Source organism: Myotis myotis, unplaced genomic scaffold, assembly GCF_014108235.1.
Source record: "Myotis myotis isolate mMyoMyo1 unplaced genomic scaffold, mMyoMyo1.p scaffold_m19_p_8, whole genome shotgun sequence".
Taxonomy (NCBI): Eukaryota; Metazoa; Chordata; class Mammalia; order Chiroptera; family Vespertilionidae; genus Myotis; species Myotis myotis.
In genome coordinates, this window is record NW_023416390.1 from 9,041,971 (window position 1) to 9,066,520 (window position 24,550).

The 24,550-nt window shown below is 43.6% G+C and overlaps 1 pseudogene; it reads right to left on the bottom strand.

Moving 5' to 3' along the window:
• Positions 1 to 4,679: 4,679 nt before the first annotated feature.
• Positions 4,680 to 4,817, bottom strand: LOC118662367 (annotated as a pseudogene).
• Positions 4,818 to 24,550: the final 19,733 nt, after the last annotated feature.

Sequence of the window (24,550 nt, forward strand, 5' to 3'; positions counted from 1 at the left end):
TATCTTTATTATATTCGACAGTAAGAATTCTTGATCATTCTTCCACAGGGTGGCACTGTCTTCATCTTCCAAGGCTGGTCCCTATACCAACATCGTTGACAAGACCTTCTGGAACTAGAGCAGTCAGTCGTTCTGCTCATAAGATGTGCTCATCTCTGGCTCGTGGCTTGTTCCTCCTGTAGGGTTTCCTCTGTCCTTTGTCCTTTCTCTGCCCTGACTTCTTGTTCTGCACCCTTCCCCAGACTGCACCCCAGAAATGTTCTCTAAATGTCTTCTCAAGACACCGGCTCAATCTAGAAAAGTGACTAGATTTTGTCTATGATTCTTTTTTGGAGGAGAAAGGAGAGAGACATGCCAAGGGCAGAAGGGTCCTGTGGGTTGAGACACTGTATGTATGTCAACCCGGGTTCTGTACTCGGCCATGCTGAGTACAGGCCCATTGTGGAGAGTAGGGGAAGTCTCAGCCCCGGGAATATGAAACCACTGACAGCTGCTGAGCCAGCAACTTTGGGATTAAACAGCAAAGCCTCACACCCATTATGTGCAATTGGTTTTCAAGGAAAGCCCAATATTGTGCGGTACAGACTCAGAGGTTTACTGCTTTGCCCATCTCAATGAGGGTAAGCAGATATTTTTCTCAGAAACACAGACAGGTAGCACCTTAATGGCTTCTTTGAAGGTGAAGGTTACAGAACAGCGTATTCTAAGTGAAAATGGATTGGGCCATCTTCCTAACCTCGAGCTTTGCGGTAGGGAAATTCAGAGAAGAGACTATTTCTCACACTGTCATTTCAGCAGCACATTTGCGGAGTCGCCGCCAAAGTGAAACATTTTGTGAAACAAATGCCTGTGTCCCCTCTGAATGTGATTCCATCTTTGATCAGTACTAATGGTCTATGGGGAAGCGAGGGGAAGCCATTTCCATCTCTCATGTTGTGTGGAATCAATAGCTTCTAAGCAATCTGTAACACCCATAGAGCATTGCTTTCAGACTCTCTTCTTCACACTGTGTCCAATAACCACCCCCCAAATAAAACCTATGGCAAGTAGGTAAGAAAGAATATATGGAGTCATTGATTCCAAAAAAGACAATCTTTTTCCCGCAAAGATATGACTTACGAACTGCTGAAGTTTTATACCCAGAGAGGTCTGGACCCCTAAGTTATTAAAAAGAATGTGGAAAAGTGAGAAAAAGTTTAGATGATTTTGAAAGGGTGTGTGCAAGGAAATATGTCTAAAAGAAAGATTAAAGAATGGAGACTAGAGAGCTTTGTAAATAAAATTGACATGAATAATCCATGGAAAACATTTGTTTTGGTACCTAGCAGTTATAAATATTAGTATTACTATTTACCTGAGCTGGAGAAGTAAGACAAATTGCAATAAGATTTACTTATTTATTCAGTCACTTTTAAATGCATTCATTATTTATTTGAAAACATGTGTTTTATAGAATCTAGGTACCTTCCATTGTCACCTATAATTCATTTTCAGTTTACTCATGAGTTTTAAGGCTATGTAGTCAGCTAGAACACCTGGTCAAATAAGCACTGAGAAAAGGCCTGAGCCAGATTCCCAGACTGTGATGAACAGGGCGGGTGAGGGTGGGGAAGCGCGGTGTCACAGATTCAATAGGAGGGAGAATCCTTCCAGGGAGCCAATCCCCGGGTCGCAGGGGCAGCCGGGTGGGTATTGCCCTAACTCAGGAGGCTTCAGGGCCTCCAGGGCCCCCAGGCCTTTCAGTCCTCGCGGGGCAGCCTGCTCTCCACTCCTCTCTCTGGAGGGTTGTTTGGGGGATTAAGTGCCTTAATGAATGGGAAGCACTGGATTGTGGTGGACAATCAGGAAACTGTATTTGTGGTTAATGATTAGAGGCCATGTAAAGCTGTGTTTTACAAGCACAGCCTCCACTGTCAGAGTGCATGGCTTCAGATTCTGACTCTGCTCTTCTTTAGCTATATAATTTGATAAATTACTTAACTTTTCAAAGCTTCTGTTTCCTTATCTGTAAAAGAATATTATGATCATGAGGATTAAATTACGTCATGTTTATAGAGTAGAAAACAACAGGCCATGCATACACTGAGTTCTCAATAAAACCTCTACTGCAGTTAACACAGCCACTGCCCCTGGTGCTGCCACTGCTGCCATCGTTATTAATATTACTAGAGGCCCTGTGCATGAATTTGTGCACCACTGGGTCCCTCGGCCCGGCCTGCAGGATGGGGCCGAAACCAGCTCTCTGACATCCCCTGAGGAGTCCTGGATTGTGAGAGGGCACAGGCTAGGCTGAGGGACCCCCAGTGCACAATCGGGACAGGGAGGGATCAAGGGAGGGCTCCAGGGTGTGTCCAGCCCATCTCGCTCAGTCCCGATTAACCAGACCCCAGCAGCAAGCTAACCTACTGGTCAGAGCATCTGCCCCCTGGTGGTCAGTGCACGTCATAGTGAGCAGTTGAGCGGCCTTAGCATATCATTCACATATTATGCTTTGATTGGTTGAACAGTCAACCAGACGACCAGACACTTAGCATATTAGGTTTTTATTATATAGGATCATTATCCTTGTTATTACCTCTCATGGCATTTTACAACTCCAGAATTCCCTAATTTTGCCATCCTATACTCTCCCTTAGAGTCCATCTTGTTGCCAAATGAATAGGGCAGGGAAATGTTGCTTGGATCAAGAAGAAAACAAGCCTGACTTCCAAACTAGTGTAAGTCTTCCCTTTCTCTCCTCTCTTATCTGCAGCTTTTCATATTTGGTCTCAGTGCATCCTATTGATTATCCTGATGGACCTGACCAACAGAGTTGGGACCCAGAGCAGAGTCCCAGTGACCTGAGGCCTAAGACAGAGTTGGGAGTAGACCCCTGCAAACCTCATTTGATGCTTCTGACATCAGCAGAAATATAACCAAGAATGAGCTCTAGGATGGCAGTTTGAATGCATAAAAAATAATGTTGCAGAAGATCTAATAAAGTGCTCAATCTAACCATTACTCGTTCTTCGGCCATAGTTATCCCTGCACCTCCTCCCTGCAGAGTGCCGACTAATCAAGTTTAGTTTGTGTTAGAACTGGAGACTCAGTGGTGAATCTCCCTGGAACTGTAACAGCCAAGAGATAGGGTTGGATTCCACAGTTCTTTGGGCCAGCTCTGTCTTAGCCATTTTTTATTTGATCTGAGATCTGCTTTCCTGTAATTCTCATATATATGGGCTAATACTGGGCAAATCTATGCCTCATCGATGAGACAGCCTTTCTCACAGGTGCAGCCAGCTCTCATCCCCACTCACCCTCCTTTCTAACTAAGTTATTCTCATGAGCGTTCTTGACTTCATGTCTTACTCATTCCCGAGATTCCAGGTAAGCTGTCCAACAATGATGCCCTAACCTTTTCTCCTTCTGCTCTCTCTTGACCCTTTCTTCCTTCGCACACCTGATCCTGAGTCCACTGTAACCCCACTCTTACTCCACTGAACCAGTCTCTCTTCTGACTTCCATATGTATGGTATTGGTAGCACCACCTTTTGTTTTTCCTCCCCCATAACCAGGGCCTGGGAATTGTAACATGCACCAGCCCTCATGCTCACTGACTGCTTTTCCTCTGCACTCACACTGTGCTGGTCCAGTCCATCTTTTTTCACACTGAGATGTTGGCAACAAGGTCTTTTTCCTCTAACACCTCCCCATACAACCCAACCATGGCAGGGTTCCCCAGTTTCCCAGAAGGCAGCAATCAAGAGATGGGAGACCTAATGGTGTCTCAAATCTGTCTTGCTCACTGTACTAGGTTAAGGGTTGTGAGTGGTTGGGGTGCATGTATGTGGAAATGCGGGCAGAGTGAGTTTTAATTGGAACTTGGGCATTTATGGTAAGGGGTGCCAGCACTGAATCTTCCTGGACAACAGACCCTTCATTTCTGGTTATGTTCCAGTCCTTTAGTTGGGGAGTGGGGGGCAGATTTTGGTTGTGTGTGTGGGTGACTTTGGTTCCATTCCAGGAGCAACTGGAGGTCAAAGTTCTGTCCTCTGCATATGCTGGGGCTGTATGACATCCCATTTTGGTCTGTTGTCTCCAAGGAGTAACTCAGTATCTTATTAAACAGGACAGGTCCATTTTGAGCTGATTCTGTGGTTACACGACATGAAATGATTTATTGGAAATTTCACCAAAAGTTCCGCCCTTTGAATGGCTCCCACAAAGAACAAAATAGTCTTCCATATAATATTTTTACAAGGGCATCATAAAATTTAATTTCAAACAAATTAAACAATTCCGTTTCCTTGAGAAATGGTTCTCTTATTTATTATTAACCAGCAGAAGTTGCTTAAACCATGCTTTTCCCAGATGCATGAGCCATTTCGGGATGAGAGGACTCTGGGCAGGGAGCCTGGTGCCCCCAGGTTCATGGTCTTGTTTACATTAACTATCTGTATCATCATGACCAGGTCACTTGCCCTCTTTGGGCCTTATTATTTTCTTCTATAAAACAAGACCATTCCCTGCACCGAGAGGTCACTGGTTCGATTCCAAGTCAGGACAACATGCCCAGGTTGCAGGCTAAATCCCCAGTGCGGGGCGTGCAGAAGTCAGCCAATCAATGTTCCTCTTTCTCCTTCTCCCTTCCTCGCTTTCTAAAAATCAATAAAAACATATTAAAAACAAAAAACAAGACCAGTGGTTCTCAGATTTACTCATGTGAAGGAGCAATGAGAAGTCAATAATCAGCAATACCATATTCTTTGGGGAACACTATATTAAACTGATAAGAACAGATACTACACTTGATCTTAGCCAAAAGGCCGAGAAGCGATAGGGGGAACACTATAGAATAGTGGCAAATTTCGTTAAAATGGAAGAAAGAGGAACAATATGACTACGTTATATGATCCCTGCACGAGGTTAAAAATGGGAACACAGAAGTCCATGAAAAAAAGAGAGAAAGGCCACCCAATTAAGCATAGTCAACTATTTGCAAATTACCCTCATAAATACGTACTTACTACTTGTTCATTCCATCTTAGGATCGGCCATCACTTTTGCCACTAGTTTTAGACAAATGGATGGGAGGAAAACTTTAATGAAATTCTGCCCATTAACTACTTCTGCTAGGGAGAAAAGTCCAATTTTCAACTGTGGAACCCCTGTGAAACCCCTCAACCTTGCTTGAGAAACAACAATGGTCTGTAAGAGGGAGGTCCCCACTGGCTCTTAAAAGTCTCAGATTCTATGCTTTTACCATATTTCTGTGGTTCAGTAAAACAGCCAGCCTTACCTCACAGAAATATGGCCTTAGAGCCAAAAGGACTTCTGGTCAAATCCCTAATTTGCAGATAAAGTCAGGCCTAGAGAGGTTCTGAGTTTTCCTAAATTCACCTGGCTTCTCAGTGACCAGACTGGGCTTAGAACCTGGGCCTCTTGCTCCCTGGTGTACTAACTCAGTGTTTTTCTGCTCTATAATCTTGCCCGATGATAAATAACACACACACACCCCAGTGCACATATAGTTAATTCTCTGTCAGTGTTCTATCATCATTTGTAACTTAGACAACAATTATTTCTCCACTTGAGAAATTTCATCCCTGGCACGTAAGATCCTGTTTGTTTATAAGTTCAGATTTAATTAAAAGCTACTTTGTTGTTGTTTTTAAGTTAGAAGAGGAGGAAAAATAACTGTGCCGAGCAGTGAATTTAATTGTGAATTGATGAGGCCACTGTTCTATAAGTATCTCTCTTTGTTTTGTTATCCGTGGTGGGTTCCACTCAACGCCACTCAGTTTGTGAGCTTTAATGAAGCCCACAGTTTTTGTCACTGACTTCAGTTTTAAGTTTGCATTTATCTAGTGCAGAGAATGGTGGAAGATCCCCAAAACAAATTTCTGATTTTTCATAGAGAGAGAACTACCTGGATCACCCTAAAAACCCTAAATGACCTCTGGGACTGAAAATGAAGGACCCCAAAGCTCCTCTTGCGGTGGGGAGCACTTGTGTTGGTGATAGCAAAAGGGTCACAGTTCCTACTCCCTATATTGAAAATGGAAATCAGGGAAAGCAGACGTCATAGCATACACTCACAAATCAAAGCACAGACCTGGCGATTCAAACTCACCCTTTGCCCAACTCACCGCCAGTTTGCTACATCATTAATATCTCTGGCTCCTAAAGACCCACGTAGCCTCTTATTCCAGCTCTAGAATGAAGTTGACAACAAGCCTCACTTATCATAGTTTTATTTCACTTTGCTTATTAGGCCAATAATAATCACTTCCAGGCATCATGTTAGTTGCAACACAAAATCTAGCTGCCTGCTTTCCTATTGATGATCATTCTTATAAATAATTCCAAAGTTTAACAAAGTTTCCTATCCAATTACTTATCTCTCCTGCAAGGATTTTGAATTATTTATAGTGACTAACACAAAAGAAGGCCTATTCTCCTTCACCATGTCAAGGTCCCTATGTTGCAGATGGTTCTGCTAAAGAAAATTAAGACTCTCTGACACTAAGCAAATCCCCGGATTGTGAGGATGGAGGAAATCTATTTTGCAATGTAATGTGAACCCCATCTGATCTTCCGAAAAGATATTTCATAAGTTCAGAAAATCCTGGTAAAGATTGTACATCCTTTCTTGAGACTCAATTTTTTTGCACATAGCTGGGGCTCAACAAATGTTTGTTGATTTTCCAGAAATTTATTCATCTATCTCTAACCACCATCATTCAAGGAGGGCTTAGTCTGTTTCTTGCCTCCAGCATCCGATGAGAGCAGCTCCCACATTCTCAGTTAAATAGCTCGCGGCATTTTCAGGCATTTTCACAGGCTGGAGCTGTCACCAGGTATTCCTTCCATTTTCTTTTCTCCAACCCAGCAGAACCAATTTCAGTGGCTGTCCCAAAGGCACCCAACAAGGAGAGGTATGACTTATTTATTTCCCTCCAAGTTTTTCTATCAACATTACTCTGAAAAGTACAGGTGAAATAAAATCATGTAAAACACCCATTTGTTTATTAATTTGATAGTCATTAAGCCTTGATCATGTGTCAGGCACTGGGCTATATGCTGGTAAATCAAGCCCGCTGAAAAATACATGATTTCTTCCCTAGGAACTGTGGAAAATGTAGTTGTATACAAAGATAATTATAGAGTGATATGGTTTGTGCTATGTGACATTTATATTTTCCTTTATCAGTGGAATCTGCCTTCACAATCTAAGGTATGTTTTCAAAATTATACTGTTTTTGGATTATCCCAGTTATAGTGATATTTGTTAGGTCGCCGAAGGAGGAACGAGGCCAGAGTGGTGAGGGATTACGAATTTATTCTATTAGATCATCCGCACACAAGGTGGCTGAGCCTGGATGGCTCCAGCACCCAGTGATGGGAGTCAGTGGCTTTTAAAGGACTTTTGGCGGGCTTTTTTCTGGGTGGAGATTTCTTTATGCATACCTGGAGGGGAGATAATGGAACGTGGTCACCACAAGTGAATGTGGTCTCAGCAAAGGGAATGTCCATAGTGAAATGACCTGAAAAGTCAGTGCCCAGGGGAAAGACATTGATTCAATTGCTCGGTCAAAGCTAACAGTATTTACATTTTAGTTAAGGAGGATTTGGGGATTTTTAAGGAAGGAAAAGACAAAACTACCCATTTAAGATGCTGCACATGTTAGTCGTAAAATTGTAAGCACTGAGTAAAGTAAATGTTACTTATGTTCTTAACATTATTTCCCTGTATTTTCTATATACAAATCTGTTTGACTTTAATGGTAAGAAAATAATCATTTTGCAATTGTTTGATAAGAGCATGAGCAATGTCCGCCTCTTCTGTCATTCCAGCAGCCCTTCATGTAACTCAAAAATTGCAGTTCACAAAACCTCTTCTGTTGGGGTTGCCGATTCCACCTAAGATTTCTTTCTTTTCTATTAATTTGGTTTTTAAAATCTTTATTGTTGAGAGTATTATAGCTGTCTCTCCCCTTTTGTTTCCCATTGCCCCCTCCACCCAGTTCCCACCTCACCCCAGGCCTTCACCACTCTATTGTTTGTGTCCATGGGGGCAATGCATGTATACATGTAAATTCTTTGGTTAATCTCTCCCACACCCCCAACTTCCCTCTGTTCCATGTTTCTATGCCTCTGGTTCTATTTTATTTGTCAGGTCATTTTGTTCATTGGATTCCACATGTAAGTGAGATCACGTGATATTTGTCTTTCTCTGACTCACTTATGATTTCAATGCTGCTCACTCAACTTCATGGTTCTGGCTCTTTATCTGAGAGATTAATTAATTCTTTCAATCTTTATTTATTTACTTTGCCTTTGAACTTAGATTATGTCATAGCAAACATCCTTTGAAGTCTTACATAAATATCTGTTTCATAAGCTCAAAGGGCAGAGACCTCTATACCCAAGTGTTCAATGTCAAATCATAGTTGTATTAAAACAAGTCAGATACATTTACTAGTATGTTCCAAGTTCACAGTACAATGTAAAAATCCACCGGAAGTGGATGTGTAAACAGTTATCTTCTTTATTAATAAATCCGTAGACTCCTGAGCTGGGATACCTGCTCTAAATTAGCCTATTTGGTAAGCAAAACAGAACCTTATTGAAGAAAATTCTGCCCCAAATTGAATTCATCAGTCACATCTATTTAAGGAGATTAAAATGAACCTAGTCAGATTGCTTTAGTTCCAAGGAGTACTAAAAGGAAACCTTATTTAAAATGAAAATTGCATAGTTTTTTTCAGATTCTTTTCACAAGAACCTTAATTTTCTGTCCAACTTCTCAAAATTAAAGCATGAGCTCCCTCTGCTGAGTGAATTAATGTGTCACGATGACACAGAATCCAAAACATTTGCACATTGCTTATTTTGCCATTATGTTCTTAGAAATGTAAACAATTATGAACTACAAAAAAATACTTTCTTTTTTAACAACTCATGACCATTATATGGGGTGGAATGGAAAGGTAGGTAAAAAAATAATTTATAAGGTAAAGATTCTTATAAAAGTAAGATTCATCTCACATATGATTTTTTTTAAAAGTTCATCTACTTACATCAGTGGTTCTCAACCTTCCTAATGTCATGACCCTTTAATACAGTTCCTTATGTTGTGGTGACCCTCAACCATAAAATTATTATTATTATTTTTTTTGTCCTTGTCCCCACGTTACCCTCTACCCCCTCCCCCCGCTCATGCCCTCACCGCCCCCCCCCCCCCCAGTTGTCCGTGTCCATTGGTTAGGCCTATATGCCTGCATGTAAGTCCTTTGGTTGATCTTTCCCCCTTACCCCCACCCTCCCCTACCCTCCCTCCAAAGCCTGACAGTCCAATCAATGCCTCTCCGTCTTTGGATCAGTCCTTGTTCATCAGTTTATGTTGTTCATTATATTCCACAAATGAGTGAGATCATGTGGTATTTATCCGCTCTCCAGTTCCATCCATGCTGTGGCAAATGGTAAGAGTTCCTTTTTCTTCTTCCTCTTCTTAAAGAATACCTTTCAGCATTTCATATAATGCTGGTTTGGTGGTGATGAACTCCTTTAGCTTTTTCTTATCCGTGAAGCTCTTTATCTGACCTTCTATTCTGAATGATAGCTTTGCTGGATAAAGTAATCTTGGTTGCAGGTTCATGCTATTCATCACTTTGAATATTTCTTGCCACTCTCTTCTGGCCTGCATGGTTTCTGTTGAGAAATCAGCTGACAGTCGTATGGGTACTCCCTTGTAGGTAACTGTGTTTCTTTCTCTTGCTGCCTTTAAGATTCTCTCTTTGTCTTTTGCTCTTGGCATTTTAATTATGATGTGTCTTGGTGTGGTCCTCTTTGGATTCCTTTTGTTTGGGGTTCTCTGCGCTTCCTGGACTTGTAAGTCTATTTCTTTCACCAGGTAGGGGAAGTTTTCTGTCATTATTTCTTCAAATAGGTTTTCAATATCTTGCCCTCTCTCTTCTTCTGGTAGCCCTATAATTCTGATGTTGGTACGCTTGAAGTTGTCCCAGAGGCTCCTTACACTATCTTCATATTTTTGGAATCTCTTTTCTTTTTTCTTTTTCGGTTGGGTATTTTTTGTTTCTTTGTATTTCAAATCTTTGACTTGATTCTTGGCATCCTCTTGTCTGCTGTTGGATCTCTGTAAATTATTCTTTATTTCAGTCAGTGTATGCTTAATTTCTAGTTGGTCCTTTTTCATGTCCTCCAGGGTCTCACTATACTTATTGAGGGACTCATTAAATTTATCGGCGGTTTCCATAAAATTCTTGAAAAACCTTATAAACATGGCCTTGAACTCTATATCCAGTCATTTGCTTTCCTCCATTTCTGCCATTTGTGACCTGTTTCTTTGTCTCCACATTTTGGCTGCTTCCCTGTGTTGATAGAGTGGCTTTGTGTGCTAGGTGTCCTGTAGGGCCCAGTGGCTCAGCCTCCCCAGTTACCTGAGGTAGCTATGCCTTGGTTGTTGTAGGATCACTGGGAGGAATTGACCTCCAGGCCAATTGGCAGTGAGAATCAGCTGTGTCTGCAGTGGGAGAACTTCTGTGCTGGAGACACCCTTCTGGGGCAAGACTTGCTTCAGTGGGGCTTTGGTGCTCACTGAGACTGCACCCTGAGTGTGTTCCTTATGGATCTGAGGAGTTGTGATCTGGATGGTCCCTCTCTGACCACTGGGTACAGTGGCTCTTGGACCTAAGGAGGTGCTAATTTAGCCTCTGCCTGAGGTTACACAGCTGGAACTATGAAGAGAACTGCAGATTCCCCTTCCTTTTTTGGCCCTGATGAGGCTCAGCTGTGAAGCAATGCAAGCCGCTGTGGGGCCTTGGGCCTTCTCTTGGAAGTTCTGGGTCTGTCTGGCCAGGCTGCAGTTAGGTAATTACAGGTTACAAAGGGCCGGGGCATTCATATGCAAAAGCCTCTGCCGAAGCCTGGGTGGGGCGGGGTCTCAAGGAATCAAAGGGCAGAGCAAGCAGCTATGGCGGAGCCTCAGCCCCGCCCTAAGCAGTCGCGAGTCTCAGTTTCCCGGTAACGGCTGCAAGCACCTCTGAGGGAAAGCCGCCCTCAAGTTCGCCCGCTGCCAAACAGTCCAGTTTCTCCCCGTATGAGTCCTGGGTCCCCAGAGACTTCCCGGAACCGGAGTTCAGAGCAGTCGGGAGCTTGTGATTCCCTCCGGATTCCAAAAGACAGCCGTGTCCTCAGGTGCCAGCCCTTTTCCGCGCGCGCGAGCCCCCGTACCTCTGCACTTTACTTCCGCAGCTCCTCTGGCTCTCAGTGTGCTTTTCTTTCCTTCTAGTTGTAGAATTTACACTCACCCATCCTTCCTGTAGTTCTGGATGATGTCCATTTTGTGTTTTTGACGTATTTTTCAATTGTTGTGGGAGGCAGCAATTTCCCGGTGTTTATCTATGCCGCCATCTTAGTTTCTCCATAAAATTATTTTTGTTGCTACTTCATAACTGTAATTTTGCTACTGTTATGAATCATAATGTAAATATCTGATATGCAGGATGTATTTTCATTGTTACAAATTGAACATAATTAAAGCATAGTGATTAATCACAAAAACAATATGTAATTATATATGTGTTTTCTGATGGTCTTAGGCGACCCCTGTGAAGGGTCGTTCAACCCCCAAAGGGGTCGCGACCCACAGGTTGAGAACCGCTGACTTACTTGGTTCACAAAAGTCTTTCCAGTTGTTGCAGCCTCAGACAGACCTATGGACCACACCCTCATGAAACCAAACAGAACAATGCCATGGCTGACCTCAGGACCTGATACAATGATGAACTGCTCCCTACTCTGGCCCCAAACAAAAGTAGAGCCCAGGACCCCAACTCCTTTAGCCACCATTGTTGAAGAAGACCGAAGAAACCCAAGCAACACTTAGAGAAATGGAGTTACACAGCTTTATTACACTGGCGGTCTCAGAGGAGTTGCCTCCAAAGTCTGAGCAAACCAATGTGGTAGAAGCTCTTCTTTTATCCCCTTTTGGTTTCTTTTGTGCCTCAAATATGGACGGCACAGTGGTTGAGCATCGCCCTATGAACCAGGAGGTCACAAGTTCCATTCCAGGTCAGGGCACATGCCAGGGTTACAGGCTTGATCCCCTGTGTGGGGCGTGCAGGAGGCAGCAGATAACGATTCTCTCTCATCGTTAATGTTTCTATCTCTCCCTCTCCCTTCCTCTCTGAAATCAATACAGAGATATTAAAAGAAGAAAAGGTAAAAAGAAAAAGGTATGATCCTCCCTGAAAACGAATCTGCGACGCTGAAGGAGCACAGGTTAAATTTGATAAAATCCACTCCCACCTTCAGCTGAGCTGGCGTAGGACTGACTTCTTTAGTGGGAGCTGAACACCAGTGCCTGAATGACACCCCCTTCACTGGTGGAAACTGGATAAAAATCCTGAAATCGAATAACATTCTTAAGATTTCTAAATAAAATATTTAGAGTTGGTGGGAGCCCACCAGCAGGGGGCAGCAGAGGCCTCTGTCCTGCCTCCATGTATTTTATGCTCCAGTTTTACGAAGGCGGCTTTTTCTCTGACCAGTTTCCGAGGTCTCAGAAGGCAGCAGGAAGACAGATGTGTTATCCGTGCTTGTCATCTCCTTAGTCACAATGAGTCATGAGGGTGGGCTGGTGAGGTGGTACCTCCGGGGCCTTCTCTCCAGACCAAACCACCCGCATCCCACGTGGTGAGGTTCCTGCTGTGCCACCCATCAGAGCCCAGTGGGAGACAGGCTCCGTTCCTGGGTTGTTACTGAGTTGGGCAGACCTCTCCACAAGAAGCTGGCATTTAAAGCACCGGCGCTCGCATCTGGATTTTTTCTTTTTTTCTTCTTTTAAAATATTTTTTTTTTATTGATTTCAGAGAGGAAGGGAGAGGGAGAAGAGATAGCAACATCAACAATGAAAGAGAATCGTTGATCAGCTGCCTCCTGCCCGCCTCCCACTGGGGATTGAGCTGCAACCCGGGCATGTGCCCTGGCTGGGAATCAAACTGTGACCTCCTGGTTCATAGGGCGATGCTGAGCCACACCGGCTGGGCTGGACTTTTCACTGAACATCTTTTTCAAGAGTCAATAAATTAGGCAAAGGAGAGGAACGAAACTAGGGAACTGCCAGAAGTTCTCAGTTGCATTCCTAAGCAATATCAGCAACCATCGTGTTATCTGCGTGGCTTTGGGTTTGGAAATGAGGAGAAGGTGCAAGGGGAAGATGAAAGATCAAATCAGAGGCTGAGTGCAGAGGCCGTCAGCTCTCTTCCCTGCCCACCAGGGACACTGGTCTCCCGCCCACTCCCACACCAGCTGGCTGCCTCCAGGCTCTTTCTCATGCTGCGCCTCTTTGTTTCCATGGCCCTCTCATCCTCCTCTGGGTCACACCTTTCAGACCTTCCTGCCTTTCTTAGTTAACCACTGAGCCACACCGGCTAAGCAGAAAAGGATTTCTTTCCTTTTCTTTTTTATATATTTGCATTGATTTCAGAGAGGAAGGGGGAGGGAGAGAGAGCTAGAACCATCACTGATGAGAAAGAATCATGGATTGGCTGCCTCCTGCACACCCCCCATGGTGGATGGAACCCACACCCCGGACATGTGCCCTGATGGGGAATCAAACCGTGACCTCCTGGTCCATAGGTCGATGCTCAACCACTGAGCAACACCGGCTGGGCTGAAGGTGATTTCTAAAGTCCCTTTTCATCATGAGATTTTTTGAACACACAAAGGCAATTTTGATTGATGATGAGACTTCTATAGAACTTAGGTGCAATCTACTCATCTTCATTCTTGTCATGGAAATTAGTGAAGAGATAGACCATCCAGAACATCAGACTCAGAGAGGAGGGGAGGGTTTTACGAAGGACCTTGGTTCCTTGGCCAAAAAATAAGTACTAGTGCCATAAGCCGATGACTTCCAACCACTGTCCCATGGCCACGGGCTGACCATGGCCACTGTAGACCATGAATACATTTGAGAGTCTGAATAGGAAGGTGAGATGAGCACAGGCTGCCGTGGGTGAACCTGGCGGTACAGTGTGGATTGAAGTGGGAAGAGAGTGTTCTCTGGAAATCAGGTTGACGGTCACTACAGTCTGCCAGAGTCACAGCTGAAGTGTACGCTTCTAGGTGCTCTGCAAAGTCAGTCCTGGCCCCAGGCGGTTTCATTATAAAAGCAGATTAGCTCTCAGGTAAGAACATCTCAGGCTTTGCTCTTATCTGATGGAGTTGCTGCTGTGTCAGTAATAACCAGTAGCCAGTTCTTGGGAGTGTGGGCAGGTAGGGAATGGAGCCAAAGGTGACAGCGCTTTATCGTACTTGCACACAGTTAATTATCATGTGGGCAGTCGTAGTCGCCTGTGGAAAGTGTGTCACGTTATCATGCCTCTTAAAACTCACTATCCCCATGATCTGGAAAAAACTACTAGAGACACCTAGTAAAACACAGTACATTCTTGTTTTGAATATATTAAAATTAAGTTCCTCTAAAAATAAGACTCTTGCCTGCTTGCTGTGCTTAACAGGGAAGTGCACTTTGGAGAAGAGAAACAAGGGGCAACGCAAGGCAAAGGATTTTAAAAAGGGACATATATGTGTCAAGCCAAGAGGCAGCATTTACACAGGTAATTCCTTTCCAGTCTTGACTTTGGTACATGTTGATGCATTTCTAAATGAGATGTCTTTTTTTTCTTTTTTTTTAGTAGCTGTGTGTCCCGACCCGCAGGACAACAACGGGGGAACGAAGAGACACCCTAGGAGAATGAAACAAACAAGGGACACGAAAGAATGGAGGCAAGACAAGTTCTGATCAAGCCTCAAACTTTATTCTCACAGCGGCAGGATATATACTGTTTTAGGAACGGGGGGTGGGCAAAGGGGTCTATGGGCAGTAACCTATTACTAGAGATTTATTAGGCTCCTGATGGCTGTGCTTATCAGTGGAGATGTGTGATTTAGCGGCTGTGTGAGGGTAGTTTATCTTTAACTGCTGGCCAATTTGCAAGACACAGGTGGTTTCTGGTAATTAGGAGTTTCTGGAGGAACCAGAAACTTATAGTTCTTAAGATGGCTTTGTTTAAGCCAATATCTTTAATGGCTCCCAACAATTCCTCCCTTTTTCTTTATTAAGGGTGGGCTTTAACCGACTGGGGGAGTAGGGACCTGGTTCCTCCCGTGGGATGGTGGGATCCCACCATCAGTGGCTCTTGGTATCTTTTGGGGAGGAGAGGCAGAGCCGATAGTTATGTATGGATACCAACCTCTATGCAAACCAGGTGTGCTCACAGGGAAATCCAGAGGCGGTCGAAAATTTTGTGACCTTCCCTTGCAGTGCTTTGCCGTGCACCCAGGTCGGTGCCCATGCCTTTCTCCTTCTATGGGGAGTAGGCAAGCATCCCTCTGGCGTCATGCTGTCCCCGCAGGGAGGGAGTTTTAGCAGTCATTATAATCACATTCACGGTCTAACATGGCTAGACGATGGTAGTGTACCTGAATGGGTTTGGCCAGGACGCTATCAATCTGCTGTTTTACAAAGTCTGTTAATTTTCTAAAAGCCCAGGGGCCAAAAGCTAGGATTAGGAGAAGGCTTATAAGGGGGCCGAGAACAGGGAGCAGGTAGGGCAGGAGTCCGTTCAGTCCGCTCCAAAGGGGGTTCTCGAATAATTTTCTCCGTCTTTTCACTAGATCTTCTTGTAACTTCTTTATCTTGTCTCGGACGATCCCGGATTTGTTGGCATAGAAGCAGCAGCGTTCCTGTAGGGCCAAGCATATTCCTCCCTGTTCTGCTGTGAGAAATCTAACCCTCTTCTATTTTGTAGTACTACTTCAGCTAAGGAATCTATCTGATCTTGGAGATCATTGATAGTGCCTGAGAGAGCTTGGACATCATCAATTAGCTGGTTAGATAATTTATTATAGGTGTGTAATGCTGTCCCTAATCCGGCGGAACCGGTAGCTACAGCTCCTTTTGGCAAAAAAAAGGTCAAGAGAGGTCAATACAGAATGCTTAAGTGCCTTCCCCAGGAGGCCCTCCACACAGTGGAAAGGAATAAATCCCTTCATGTAAAGCATTTAAATTCATTTGTAAATGTGTTTGGGATAAATGCACAATATATTGTTGTAAAGCATCAAAAATTATTAATGAAACTTGTAGAATAATACCATGTAAGAATATTCTTTGCTCTAGGTCATGACAACTTAATTTTAAACTCAAGGTTTGGAATGAGGAACCTAGTTAGCAAAAAAAGCAATTTACAGAAGCAGAGACAGCATGCTATCTAAATTACAGTTCTGGGTCTCCAGAGCACTGAGTTGACACGCTAACTGGAGCCTTCTGAGTTTGGAATAGCTGTGCTGTCCTTCCCAGGTAAAAGAAAAATGTGCCTTCTAAGACCAGTATGAAACTTACAGTTTTTACCTGAATTAATTGTTACCATACTTCACTTTACCGTGCCCCAGGTGGTCTCTGGGCTGTTGGTTGTCTGGTTTGTCTTCCTCCTGCTCCTCATCTTCAGTGGGCTGCTTGGAGTCCTGCTCTCTGTGGCTGAGGTAGTTGATTGTTTACAGCTACATGTTATGGCTCCAGGCGCAAGATCTTCAGTCTGGCTAGATTCCTGATGCAGTTTAATATTTCTAGCAGGAATCCATACGGGTTTGGAAAAATTCTCTGGGAATATACAAGCATAGCCTCTGCCAAAGGTTAATAATGGGTCAGGTCCCTTCCATAAACCAGATTCGGGATCCTTCCATTTAACTAGACCATTTTCTTTTGTTTTATTCTGACACCAATGTAGCTCCATAGGTGTCTTTCCATCAGCATCACAAGTGAAAAAATTTTAGAGTAATTAAAGCTAGGTGCAGCCTACCCGAAGGTGATTTCTACATCATCCCCCTTTTTTGTTTTTCAAGTTGGGATTTTTAAAAGCTGATGAAACTCTGAAGCCTCTTTTAATAAAGCAACCAATTGATCAGCATGTGCATTTCCCTTAGTTAATGGGCCAGGTAATACACTGTGAGCCCTGATATGGGTGATATAAAAAGGGTATTTTCTCTGCTGTACAATCTGTTGAACTTGCTTAAATAGTAGGAATAAACTTTGGTCACCGGGCAGTTTCAATTCTACTTACTAGGCCCGAATCATAAGAGGAATCAGAAATTATGTTAACAGGCTGTTGGAAATCTTGCAATGCAGCCTTAATAGCTTCTAATTCAATTCTTTGCACAGAAGTATGACTGGTCAGTATGACTCGGTCAGAATTTATAGTATGATAGGCAGCTTTCCCATTTGATGATCCATCAGTAAAAACAGTTAAAGCTCCAGGAATTGGTTCCTGCCTAGTATTTTTTTGGTATAATGATGGCGGTCTTATATAAAAATTGTAAAAGTTTATCTTTTAATAGGTGACTGCTAAGTTCCCCTGAATATCCACTTAGCCCAATTTGCCAATTTTAAGTCAGTTTGAAATAACATTTATTCTTTTAACTTTACTTGTCCTAAGTTATGGACAGTAAATGACATTAATTAAATTTCTGGTATTAGTCTTTAAGTAAATTTACATAAACTTTGTTTAAGGAGGCAAAATACAAATTATTTAATTTAGCTTATGAGGCCCAATATATTGATTTTTAATTTTAGTTAGACATCTGAAGGAAACCTCTTTTCTTTTTCTTCTAGACAGTTTTCTTTCTCACACAAGCCACAAATGTAAGGAACATGGTTGCCTTTTGAGATTTTAACAGATACTGTCGCAAAGCTATATATTTCAAGTGATTTTTCATTTATGGTGACTAACTATTGTCAGATTTAGTATTTTAACAATAATCTGTAAATGTTAGTGGAAGATATTTCAAAATATTAAAATTTCTTCTTTTTATTAAATTTAAAATAATGTTTTTTAAACAGCGTTCCCTTTCGGCTTATTTGCATATACAGAGGGATCATGGGAAGCCTTCAGTAACTTTTTAGAAGAATTTTACTTTACTAGGATTCAATTGCTTACAAAGATTAGTAAATTCAGTAAAGCTTTGTCTGATACACGAGGTGCAAACGCTGCCCCACCTCCAGCCTAATTTAAAATGCAGTAGTGAGGAGCTTTTGTATTTCAAATTACATCTTAAAATCTCACTGCTGTATTTTAAGAAATATTAAACAAAATAACTTGTTTTGCCCTTTCTCAGAGGCAAAAACTTAAAATATATATTTATTAATTTTTATTTGATAAAGCTTTCCATATGATTTTAAGTATATTAAATTTAGCTAAATTTAAAAAGAGAGAATAGACTTTTGAAAAACATTTCAGGGCCCGTGAAATTTCTCAAAGTCATTCCCTAGTTATAGTTTTGAAATCCAACTTGAGAGACCACCAAATATATATATAATTTAAAAATTATATACTTCTTATAATTATTAAGAGATATCAATTAAATTTAAAGCAAATTAAATATTTAGCATTCTTCAAATCAATACTTTTACATTTAAGGATATATTTCAAACAAAATATAAGGCATTTTCAATTAATAGATTAACTTCTATCATCTAGACTTCATACTAGGCATACTCAGAGTAACATTTCAGTATTATAAATTTCAATACTTTTAGATGATTTGAACTTAAAAGTTTTAAGTTTCCAGCCATAGCTATTCATATGTAAACTTGACTATCAACTTCCTGGTGGTACTTGCCTTAGGGCGGGAAATTTCAAAAGAGCTACTTTAAATTGCCTTGGGAAACCTATCTGCATTTCTTTCTCAGGTTCATCTTTGCCATTTTTAAGACCAAAACAGTCTCGGGTTTTTATTCTGTACTCAGCAAAAGGTCAAGTTCAGCTCAAAACTATGCGCACTCGTTTTTAAACTGGCCTTTTCCCTTTACATGTGCACAGAAATCCCGGATGCATTTTTAAATTTGTAAAAGCTTTTCAGTTACAAGAAGGACTTTAATTTTAGAATACTTGGGGAGGGGGCGTCCACACTGGATCGCCACGTGCTTCTTCTTCCCTTCCCCCACATTCTGCTTTTGGGGGAAGTTTCAGCAAATGACTCAGATGGCGTATTTTTCCCAAAGTCATGCTTATAGAAAAAGACATTTTAAATTTTTTCCTATTTTGCTTTCTAAAGTCATGGCTAGCACCCAAGGTTATCTTAGCCAAAGTTTGGTTGTCATAAGATGTTCTCCGGTAATTTTTAAATAAAACATTAAGTAATCTCATTGCGGGAGAGCTTTTAACTCTGCTCTCTCTTGCCACCTTTGAATCTCTCCACACCAGAGGCGGATTCAACAGCGGGGTTTCATTTCTTATTACAGATTTTAGATTCCAAATACAAATTAAGATAAGAAAACACATTAAGATGACCATGGCACTATTTATTCAGCCTGATTTTAAGGAGTACCTCTTAATATTCCAATTTCTTTATAATTTGGCCTTTTTGCACAGGTGATTCTATTAACGGCAAATTAAACATTTCAGGATTAGGACATGGAGGTGGAGGGAGCCATGAAGGCCATTTCTCCCATTTTTTTTTTTTCTTTCTGCTTCTCTTAAGGAGCGGAGGGTGCAAGGGGGAGGAGATCCATCCTCCTTGACCTCTGCTAAAGCCTCTAGGAAATGAAATGCCATGTTCCACAAGGGGAAACAATTTTTGGCAAGTTCTGATTAAATTTTTGGCAAACTTTTAAGATCGAATGTACCTTTTTCAAGAAACCAAGGGTTATGTTCTATAATAACATGCAAAAACTGTAAAAGATTTCCTTCTAAAATTTTAACACTTTAAACATGCAAATCAAAAGTCTATAATAAACCATGAGCAAAGGTTAGTGACGAAAGTGAAAAAATTCTTTAAATCTTTCTTTTTAACCCGAAATCCTCGAGCCTTGAGGGACTCCCTGAGCCCTCTGAGAAATTCTTAAATCTTTCTTTTTAACCCGAAATCCTCGAGCCTTGAGGGACTCCCTGAGCCCCCTGAGAAATGCTTAAATCTTTCTCTTAACCCTTACTCCCCGTGTCCTGAGGGACTCCCTGGGCCCATCTAGAAATACCTCATGAGAGTTCAATGAGTTGCCCATTATTTTGGCTGGGTAGTTCTCAAGATTTCCTCCTCCACGTAAGCCTCTGGGACGTATAAACCCCGTGCCAGGTCAGCTGGGAATTTCTTAAATCTCTGGTGATCCTTATGTAACCACTCTCCTTTTACCTTACGGCCTCTGCTCCCGTGTCATAGGTCGGGATGTATAAGCCCCATACCAGGATGGCAACCACTAAGACTTAGCGAGCTCAGAGTTTGCCAGAGAGGGTGACACAGGTCAGGCCAGAGAAGAATTACTCTTCCAAGTGATTCAGAGTTTTCACTGCCGGTTTCGGGTACCCTTCACTCTTCCCCGAACGGCGAGGTGAAGCGCTTATTAGTGGACTGGAGGGAGATCAAGAAAACTAAAAGGGCCAGCCAAAGAGGGTGAAGGCTCTCAAGAGGTATTTTGAAATTCTTGTTTGAAAAGTTTTGTCTGCTTACCTTCACAACGATCTGTCTCACGGGCGGGTGAAACCGTGGCGATCAAGATGCCGAGTCTTCACTCACGAGTCAATACTGCGCGGCGACTCTAAGGGGTGCCTGGCCAGGCGCTTCAAGCAGACGTTCTCGCAGGGGGTCCCCAAGTTGCCACGTTGAGCGCCAGACTGTCCCGACCCGCAGGACAACAACGGGGGAACGAAGAGACACCCTAGGAGAATGAAACAAACAAGGGACACGAAAGAATGGAGGCAAGACAAGTTCTGATCAAGCCTCAAACTTTATTCTCACAGCGGCAGGATATATACTGTTTTAGGAACGGGGGGGTGGGCAAAGGGGTCTATGGGCAGTAACCTATTACTAGAGATTTATTAGGCTCCTGATGGCTGTGCTTATCAGTGGAGATGTGTGATTTAGCGGCTGTGTGAGGGTAGTTTATCTTTAACTGCTGGCCAATTTGCAAGACACAGGTGGTTTCTGGTAATTAGGAGTTTCTGGAGGAACCAGAAACTTATAGTTCTTAAGATGGCTTTGTTTAAGCCAATATCTTTAATGGCTCCCAACAGCTGTGGAACCCAGATATGAGAGAGAATGTTTCATCAAAGGCTGAACATCAAGATAGAGGCGCAGGTCAAGGGCTGTACCTTGGTTGTGGGCTTGATCCCCAGTAGGGGATGTGCAGGAGGCGGCTGATCAATGTTTCTTTCTCATTGATGTTTCCAACTCTCTATCCCTCTCCCTTCCTCTCTGTAAAATCAATAATATATATATTTTTAAAAGATAGAGGTGTAGCCCAGTCCCAATTTTTACCAGTGTTCCCCAAAGGTCCTCCCCCTTCCTCTCAGATAATGACTGCCTCCTATTTCATAAATAATATTATTAATAATAATAATTGAGGCCATCCATTAGCAATTGCTCCAAACACCATCTCTACTCCTCATCCCCACCACATGCATAATTTCAGAAGGTGAGGGCTCCTCCCTCCTTGCCAGGGACAATCTGCACCTGCTCCTTTGGTTCCACTCGCTCTCTACAAGTGTCCCTTCTGTGCTCCGTACCTTTAACTTGCATCTCTTTACCGCCTCATTCTGATCAGTCCATAAACTCAAGTCTGTCCCACCCATAACAAGAGACCCTCCCTGGATTCTGCTTTCTCCTCTAGCTGTTGCTTCTCCCTCTTTTCCCCTCTGAGACAATTGCCTGCCCTCTCTGCCTCCTTACTTCCCATTGATCCCTCAACTGCCTGCTTCTGACCAAGTGACCAGTGGCCTCTGGGTCTCTAATCTGAGAGACACTTTTCTGCTCTCTCTGGACGACCCTGCTGCTGTCCACAGACCACTTGGCCCTTGTAGCCTGACTCCCCTGGCCTCTGACACTGCTCTCGAGTTTCTCCGTCTGCCTCCTTGCACCTTCTTCAATGCCTCTCTGGGCGCGTCCATCTCTGCCTGGTTCTGTTATTCTTTTGAGAGTCAAAAGGTGTGGGCCCTTCTTCCAGGTAAAAAGGGCACACATCCTGTATAAACCGTACTGCCAGCTGCCACAACAGCCCTGAGGTCTTAGTGGATTAGCACAACCACAGTCCATTTCTTCCTCTTGTTCTTTTTTAAAATATATTTTTATTGATTTCAGAGAGGAAGGGAGAGATAGAAATATCAATGATGTGGGGATCGAGTCCACAGCCCAGACATGTGCCCTGTGCAGGAATTGAACGGTGACCTCCTAGTTCATAGATCGACACTCAACCACTGAGCCAAACCAGCTAGGGCGAGGGTCAATTTCTTGATTGGACAAAGTGCAGTGAGGCTGTTCTCCTAGGCTCATCTCCTCTCGCGTTACTCAGGGACCCCCTTCTGCCCAGCTGTGCTCAGGCAACACCGTTCATATCTGTTTCCAGTGTTTATTACACACACAGCTCTGTGTACATCATGCCCGACCCAGGCCCCTTCTGCTCTGCCTAGATGACTCTCACTTCTTACAGACACCATCTATGTATCATCGTGTCTCCACAGAAGTTGCTCCCACCACCCCTCACTGCGAGGAACCCCTCCAGCTCTCCCTGCCTCAGATCCATGCGTGACTCGGCTGAGCATCCTGGCTGGTCGGCCCGAGTCTGCCCAGGGAAGTGGCAGGAATCATGTCCCGATTGATGTCTCAGTGAAACACGGACTCTGGGCTGAGCAGAAACGGACAACATAGAAAGAAAAGGTGACTCCTTGCTTTACAGTTTCTCTCCTCCTGCCATCGCCACCTCTCACCTGCCGCCCTGGGCCATTTCCAGCCTCCCTTCCACACCAGCTCCTGCTCCTACTCCTGCCCCCACCTTCCCAGGTCAGCCTCAGACCCAGGCTTATCTTCATGGCACATGGGCGGCTGTGCTGAGCCTTGCCCCTGACTCAGGATCGTGTTTATTGTTTCCCTTGGGCTGGCTTCATGAGCGATGGGAAACTACGCAGCAGCCACTGAATGTCACACCCATGGAGGCCGCACACCAGATGATTCTGAACTGGCATCTGACTACAAAAACGACTGCTTCCGGTGCTTTGCGGTGATAAATGCAAGGTTGGTTTCTTCTCAGAAGGCCCGTGGCGTGTAACAACTCTCTCCCACTTTGCATGGGATGTCAGCCGTGATCAGGGATGACTCAAATGGCCTCCGGGTTGCCACCACCCTCTGCCGGTGAGGCAAGAGGACCAGCTGGGCTGCTCTGCGGCTTGGAGGGCAACCCAGCCCTCACTTTCCCTTTGCTACACTCTAGTCATGGAGGGCCCCTTTGACAAATGCTTTGGGTTCCCCCCAAAAGAACTTCTACATGTCCTAGCCGGTTTGGCTCAGTGGATAGAGCGTCAGCCTGCAGACTGAAGGGTCCCAGGTTCCATTCCAATCAAGGGCACATGCCCGGGTTGCAGGCTTGATCCTGTAGTAGGGGGCATGCAGGAGGCAGCCGATCAATGATTCTCTCATCTTTTCTCTCTCTCTCTCTCTCTCTCTCTCTCTCTCTCTCTCTCTCTCCCTTCCTCTCTGAAGTCAATAAAAAATGTATTGTCTACAGACTTCAATCACCCTTCCTTTCTTCCCTCCCAACTCTCCCACCCTAGGCAAGGCCAGCAGGGATCTGAGCAGGACCCCCTTGGTGTCTGGGAGGAGGCGGAGGTTTGAACCTGTCCCAAGCAATCAATCTCTCCCCTGCTTATGCCAGGAGAGCCACTCACCTGCCCACTTCCAGCATCTCCTCTCCTGCCCGGAACCTGGACCCCATCCTCGGCCCTTGTCCAGGCCCAGTGGCCTTGCAGTGTTTCATGTTCCAAATTCATAGTGAGTCACTCCCACATCCCCTTTCACTCACCATCTGATCTCCTGACAGTAGCGATGAGGCCATCACTGGCCTGTTTGACTTTTCCCCACTCTCCCCAGCTCTGCCTATTCTAGAAGCTTCCGAACACATCCTTTTTCTACTTGCTCATCTCATCCGAGGAAGCCCCAGCTGTTATCTTTGCTTCCTAATGAGCCCATGATGAAACCCGCAGCCCACTCCATTCACAGGTGGAATGCTCAGGACCCTTGCTCAGTTTTCTGACAGTTATTTCTTTTAATTCTCAAAACAAATATATTCAGATTTAATAACAAATATGTGCGCTAGCACCTTGGAAGAGGAGATTCTGTTCTGACACCCAGAAAACAGTCATTTGTCTGAACTCCACAAAAGGTTGGGAATGACCACACCCATCTCTTCTCCACCTGTGTCAGACTTGCTGTTCTTGATAAATATTAAAATGGAGCCCAGTATTTGGCAGATGCAACTATAACCTGATGAGCTTGACTGGTAAGTTCAACCCACTTCTAGGAAGAAATCAACATGTAATTAACCAAATAGCATGTAAAAGCAATGGCTAAGCTTCTCAAAACAGAGCTTGGGGTGTGAATCCCATCTCTACTTGTTTCAAGGAAATAAAACAGCTTAATGACAACCACATCTCCTATTTGAAGAGAGCATGCCAAGCAACCATCCTCTTGAGTTAAGCAACATTCCCACCGTGGCCTTGAGCTT